The 7,343-nt window shown below is 42.5% G+C and overlaps 1 non-coding gene across 1 annotated transcript; it reads left to right on the forward strand.

The window, feature by feature from the left end:
- The first annotated feature begins 1,772 nt into the window (after window positions 1-1,772).
- Window positions 1,773-1,957, forward strand: LOC115833878. Its single transcript, XR_004029108.1, has one exon. It is a non-coding gene; the product is annotated as a U2 spliceosomal RNA (small nuclear RNA).
- Window positions 1,958-7,343: the final 5,386 nt, after the last annotated feature.

The following is a 7,343-nucleotide window of genomic DNA, read 5'->3' on the forward strand; positions in this document are numbered from 1 at the left end:
GATGGGTGCAGCAAACCACCATGGCACGTGTATACCTATGTAACAAACCTGCAGTTCTGCACATGTGTCCCAGAACTTAAAGTAAATTTTTTTAAAAAAGAAATGAGTACAATTATTCTTTATTTACAAAGTTATATGGTTGCTTCTGTATGATATCCCAAGAAATTTACAAAAACTTCTAGAACGAATAAATAAATGAATTTGTCAAGGTCACGGGATACAAGATTGCTATATTAAGATGATTTGTATTCTTGGTTGGGAGCCGTGGCTCATGCCTGTAATCCCAGGAACTTTGGGAGACAGAGGCGGGAAGAATGCCCTGAGCTCACAAGTTCAAGACCAGCCTGAACAATGTGGCAAAGCCCTGTCTCTACAAAAAAAATAAATAAAATCATTTGTTATGTAATGGCATCAAATAATTATTAAAAATTAATTTACAATAGTGCTAAAGAACATGGAATGCTTAGGAAAAAATTTAACAAAAGATGTTAAAATTTTTAATGCTGAAAACTACAAAATGTTGGTGAGAGAAATTAAAGATTTCAATTAATATACCAAATTTCTGAATGGCAAAAATATATTTCATTTGTGAATTGGAAGATTCAGTATGATTGTCTTAATCTGTTTGGGCTGCTACAGCAATATGATTAGGTGGCGTAAACAGCAAACATTTATTTCTCATGTTCTGGATGCCGGTGAGTAAAGATGGAGGCAGCAGAAGATTTGGTATCTGGTGAAGCACTGGCTTCCCGGTTGATAGACAGCTGTCTTCTTATTGTGTCCTCACATGGCGGAGGGAGTGAGGGAGCCTCTCTTGGGTTTCTGCTGTAAGGGACAACGAATCCCATTTATGTGGGCTCGATCCTCATTACCTTATCATCTCCCAAAGTCCCCTCGTCCAAATACCACCACATTGGGTATCAGGTTTCAACATGTACATTTGGGAGGCGGGCAAAGACATTCAATCGATAGCAGTTGTTAAGATGTCAAATTTTCCCAAATTGATCTGTAGAGTTAACACAACCCCATACAAAATTTAAGGCTTTTTTACATAAATTGACAACATGATACTAAAAGTTATATGGAAATATGTAGGACCTAGACAAGCGTTTTTTTTTTTTTTTTTTTTTTGAGACGGAGTCTTGCTCTGTCGCCCAGGCTGGAGTGCAGTGGCGTGATCCCGGCTCACTGCAACCTCTGCCTCCTGGGTTCAAGGGATTCTCCGACCTCAGCCTCGCCAGTAGCTGGGATAAACATTTGCCTGCCAGCATGCCTGGCTAATTTTTGTATTTTTAGTAGAAACAGGTTTTGCCATGTTGGCCAGGCTGGTCTTGAACTCCTGACATCAGGTGACCCACCCACCTCAGCCTCCCAAAGTGCTGGGATTACAGGCATGAGCCACTGCGCTTGGTTGCAATTTTTTATTTTATTTTGTATTGTTTGTTTATTTTTGAGATGGAGTCTTTCTCTGTTGCCCAGGCTGGAGTGCAGTGACATAATCTCAGCTCACGGGAACCTCCGCCTCCCAGGTTCAAATGATTCTCCTGCCTCAGCCTCCCGAGTAGCTGGAATTACAGGTGTCTGACACCACACTCAGGTAATTTTGTATGTTTAGTAGAGACAGGGTTTTGCCACATTGGCCAGGCTGGCCTTGAACTCCTGACCTCATGTGCTCTGCCTGCCTGAACCTCCCAAAGTGCTGAGATTACAGGTGTGAGCCACCGTGCCCAGCCAGAAGCAGTTTTGTTTGTTTGTTTTTTTAGAGAAGAACAATTCTTTCTCAGCCTTTTGGCAAAGATTAAGTGTAGTCTATATTATTGGTTTAGTATTTGATATGTCCTCTATCTGAGGACAATATATTAAACGGGTGTCTAGAGCAAGAAATAGAATAGGAGCTTGTTCTGTCCATTCACTCATTAATCTGGGGTTGCAGTATCTGTGGCCTGGAGAAGGAGATGGAGAAGTAGGAGCAGAAGAAGGAGAAGGAAGGAAAGAAGAACAAAGCTAGAGGTATTACCCTACCTGATTTCAAAGCTTATAAACTCTCAGAACCAAGGACAGTTTGGTACAGGCAAAAAAACAGATATATAGGCGGGTGCGGTGGCTCACACTGTAATCCCAGCACTTCCAGAGGCCAAGGCGGGTGGATCACCTAGTCAGGAGTTCAAGACCAGCCTGCCAAATGGTAAAACAAAAATACAGAACAAAATACAAAAATAAGCTGGGCGTGGTGGCTTCACCTGTAGTCCCAGCTACTTGGAAGGCTGAGACAGGAGAATCACTTGACCTGGGAGGCGGAGGTTGCAGTGAACCGAGGTTACGCCACTGCACTCAAGCCTGGGCAAAAGAGCAAGACTCCATCTCAAAAATAAAAATAAAATAAAAAATAGATACATAGATTGACATAACAGAGTCCAGGTATAAACCCATTCATATATGGCCAATTGATTTTTGAACAAGGCGGAGTGTGGCCATGGCAATTTTCCAAAGCTGGGAAAGCGGCAAGGTTATTTTGTAACAAATATGGTCCCTGGATCAAACTGGATACACTAGAGGGGGCCATAAAAAGTAAACATGGGAAACCCTTTAACACATGGCCATCAACATAACAAAAAAAAACATCCCTACCAACATCAAAAACTAACTCAAAAGCATGGACCTCCCTGTAAAATCTAAATTATGAAATTTCATTAAAAACACATAGGAGAAAATCTTTAGGGTAGGCAAAACTTTCTTAGGTAGAATACAAAAGAAAGAAAAGGTTAGACTTCGGCCGGACGCGGTGGCTCACGCCTGTAATCCCAGCACTTTGGAGGCGAGGCGGGCAGATCACGATCAGGAGATCAGAACCTCTGGCTAACGTGGTGAAACCCCGTCTCTACTAAAAATACAAAAATTAGCTGGGCGTGGTGGCGGACACCTATAGTCCCAGCTACTGGGAGGCTGAGGCAGGAGGATGGCATGAACCCGGGAGGCGGAGGTTGCAGTGAGCCGAGATCACACCACTGCACTCCAGCCTGGGCGGCAGAGCGAGACTCCGTCTCAAAAAAAAAAAAAAAAAAAAAAGGTTAGACTTCATCAAAATGAAAAACTTGCTTTTCAAAAGATACTGTTTAAAAAATGAAAAGGCAAACCACAGATGGGAAGAAAATATTTGCAAATCATATATCTAATAATGTATATCCAGAATAGATAAAGATCTCTTATAGCTCAAGACAAGCAAAATTTTTAAAAAGGGCAAAATATTGAATAAAGACTTAATAAAAGATGCACAAATGAGCACTAAGTGCATGGAAGATGTTCAACGTTGTTAGTGGTCAGGGAGATGCAAGTGAAGCCACAGCGAGATGCCGCTACGTGCTCATTAAAAGGGCCAGAATTGAAGAGACAGACTATACTAAGTATTAGTGAGGATGTTGAGCCACTGGAATTTTACATGCTGCTGATGGGAATATAAACTGTTGCTACTACTTTAGAATACAATTTGGTAGTTTCCTTAAAAATAAATACCCAATATGTGACTAGCCATGCTATGTCTAGGGCTATCCGTGAGAAACGAAAGCTTGCATCCACACAAACGCTTGTGCTCAGAGGTTCATGGAAGCTTTATTTGCAATAGCTCAAAAGTGGGAACAATGAACTAATTTAGAAACAAAGTCATGAGGTGGGCAGATCACTTAAGGTCAGAGTTTCAAGACCAGCCTGGCCAACATGGCAAAACCCCGTCCCTATGAAAAATAAAAAAAGTGATCCGGGTGTGGTGGTGTGCACCTGTAATCTCAGCTACTCAGGAAGCTGAGGCGAGAGGATCGCTTAAATCCGGGAGGCGGAGGTTGCAGTGAGCCGAGATTGCACCACTGCACTCCACCCTGGGTGACAGAGTGAGACTCAGTCAAGAAAAGAAGAAAGAAGGAGAGAAGAGGAAAAAGAAAGAAGAAAGTAGAAGAGGAGGAGAAGGAAGAGAGGAAGGGCGGGAGGGTGGGAAGGAGGGAGTCCAATACTGCATGTTCTCACTTGTAAGTGGGAGCTAAACAGTGGGTAGATATGGTCATACAGACGGAATGACAGACTCTGGAGACTCCAAAAGATGAGAGAGTGGGAGGCCGGTGAGGGCTGGAAAACCACCTTTTGGGTAAAATGTTCATTATTCAGGTGATGGAAGCACTACAGCCCAGACGTCACCACTATGCAATGTGTGCACATAAGAAGCCTACACTTGTACCCTCTAAATATAGATATATTTTAAAAAGTGGAAACAACCCAGATAGCTATCAGAATGTGTTACAGCTATACAATAGACTACTACTTAGCTATGAAATGAAACTATTGGTTCCATTTATATAAAATTCTTGAAAATGCAAATTAATTGATAGTGGCAGACAGAAAATCGCTGGTTGCCTGGCGACAGGTAGCGGCACTGGAGGATGTGAGCAGTTGTGGAAGGGAGAGATGCCCAAGATGCACAAAGAAACTTTTGCAGGTGATGGACACGTGATAGTGGGGATGGGATGGTGTCACAGTGTGCGCCCTTCTCGAATCCATCGTTATCTATTTTAAATTGTGTAGTGCATTGCACATCAATTATACCTCAATAAAATAGTAAAATTAAAAGTGTACCTATACACCATAGCATCTTGCTTTGTTCACTTAATTACAGATCTTGACTGATTCATATCTAGATGAATAAATCTATTCTTTAAAAAATACTGGATATTAGACATTACATAGATATGCCATATCTTTTTAAAAATCATTCCCCTTTTAAAGAACATCTAAGTAGGTTGAACCATTTTGCTACTGCATGTTATATTTAACAGAGTGCCTATGATTTGTGTGTGTATGTATGTGTATGTTTCTATTTATTTATCTTTGTGCACAAGTAGAGGGTTTTTCCATAGGATAAATACCTAGAAATAGAATTTCCAGATCAAATGGCTTAGGCATTTAGAATTTTGTTAGGTAACTTTTAGGTTGATCCCCAAAGATGTTGGACCAACTTATACTCCCATCAGCAATGTATGAATACACTTCCATTTCTTCCCCAGGCTCATCAGTGAACTGTGTGACCAAACAGAACAGAAGCTTGTTTTTCATTCATGCTACCTACTCCTCCCGGAGCTGGCAGGAGTTGTTGTCCACATTGTCAAGCGGGGTCATTGACGACTGAATTTCCCACATTTGTGACAGCTGCATCTAGAATATGCAGCACTCTCCATCATCACGTGAGAAAAAGAGATTGGAGAATCACCCAGAGCTCTTTATTGCCTCAGCCAAATAAGTGACATATGTCATGTCTCATGATTCATTGGCCAGAACTAGGCCCGTGGCCCTGTCTAACTGCAAGGGAGCTGGAAAATGTGGAGAAGCAGATGGAATATTGGATATTTAAATACTACTGCTTTAATACAGTGGTTAAGAGTAAAGTATTTGAAGTTACAAGGAGGTTGGTTCAAAAAATAATGACTTTGCAGACAGGCGCGGTGGCTCACGCCTGTAATCCCAGCACTTTGGGAGGCTGAGGCAGGCAGATCACTTGAGGCCAGGAGTTCAAGACCAGCCTGGCCAACATGGTGAAACCCCGTCTCTACTATAAAAACCAAAAAAAATTAACCGGTTGTGGTGGCACAGCTACTCGGGAGCTGAGTCAGGAGAATCATTTGAACCCGGGAGGCAGAGGTTGCAGTGAGCTGAGATGGCGCCACTGCACTCCAGCCTGAGTGACAGAGTGAGATTCTGTCAAAAAAAAAAAAAAAAAAAGACTGCCATCAACTCCTGGTGTGTCCTTGGGCAACTTACTTAGGTTCTCATGGTTTCTTCTGTCTTTTTTTGAGACAGGGTCTCACTCTGTCACCCAGGAGGAATGCAGTGGCACGATCACAACTCACTGCAGCCTCCACCTCCCGGGCTCAAGCGATCCTCTCCTACCTCAGCCTCCCGAGAGCTAGGACTACAGGAATGCACCTCCACACCTGGCTAATTTTCTTTGTTATAGAGACGTGGTCTCACTGTGTCTCCCAGGCTAACTAGTCTCAAACTTCTGAACTCAAGCAATCCTCCGCCTTGGCCTCCCGAAGTGTTAGGATTACAGGCATGAACCACTACACCCAGCCAGTTTCTTCTTTTATAAAATAAACAATTTAAGCTTCCTAGAAACAGCTCGTATAGGCCAGGCATGGTGGCTTACACGTGTAATCCCAGCACTTTGGGAGGCTGAGGCAAGTAGATCACTTGAGGCTGGGAGTTCGAGACCAACCTGGCCAACATGGTGAAATCCCTTCTCTACTAAAAAAAATACAAAAATTAGCCAGGTGTGGTGGTGCGCCTGTAGTCTCAGCTACTCAGGAGGCTGAGGCAGGGGAGTTGCTTGAACTTGGGGGAGGTTGCAGTGAGCCAAGATCGCACCAGTGCACTCCAGCCTGGGCGACAGAGCGAGACTCCATCTCAAAACTTTTTTTAAAAAAGAAGCCGCTACCGTATCTGACTTGCTCACTCCTGGATTTACAGCCAGCCCAATACTGAGTGCGTAGAAGAAAGTCAATATGTATTGAATGAGAAGTATCTACTTCAAAAAACTGTTTCAAGGATTAACTGAAATAATGCAGGTAAAAAGCATTATTATAATGCCTGATATATATAACATTTTCAAATTATAACTATTGTTTTTACTTGCTATTCGTCCAATGCCTAGGATTCTCCTGTATCTTTGATTTTATGTACCTTCCTACACCTGGAAGGAAGGAAATTGACAATTATTCATCCTTTATACTCTGGCCACTACTAGGGCTGCCTACTTTTACCTTACTGCATTAAAAAAATTAAAGTATATTTTACATACAATAAAATGAACAGTTTTTTTTTTTTTAAGTTCTGGGATACATGTGCAGAACACGCAGGTTTGTTACACAGGCAAACGTGTGCCACGGTGGTTTGCTGCACCCATCAACCCGTCTCCCAGGTGTTAAGCCCCGCATGCCTTAGCTATTTGTCCCGATGCTCTCCCTCCCTTCGCCCCCTCCCCCTGCAACAGATCTTAAATGTAAACTTTATGAATTTTGGAAAATGTAAGAGTAACTGTCACTCAAATCAAGTATTAGCGCTTTATCACAGTATTTTCTGTTCTGTATTTTTCTGTTGGGTTCTTGAATTCCTTGATGCGGAGTCGTGCTCCTGTGTGACAGAAGTGCTCCCTCTGTTATGTGTGGCAAGTGCTTCCGGGTGTGGCTGAAGCGTTTTTCTTATACTTTGTAGAAGGAAGGATTTGTTAAGTGTCTGGGTACATAATTAACATGCAGAATGCTTCCAGGGTCAGGTGGAGGGCTGAAAGGCGAGCTCCCTTCCAACCG

The sequence above is a fragment of the Nomascus leucogenys genome, unplaced genomic scaffold (assembly GCF_006542625.1).
Source record: "Nomascus leucogenys isolate Asia unplaced genomic scaffold, Asia_NLE_v1 001093F_54549_qpd_obj, whole genome shotgun sequence".
In the NCBI taxonomy this organism is placed as follows: domain Eukaryota; kingdom Metazoa; phylum Chordata; class Mammalia; order Primates; family Hylobatidae; genus Nomascus; species Nomascus leucogenys.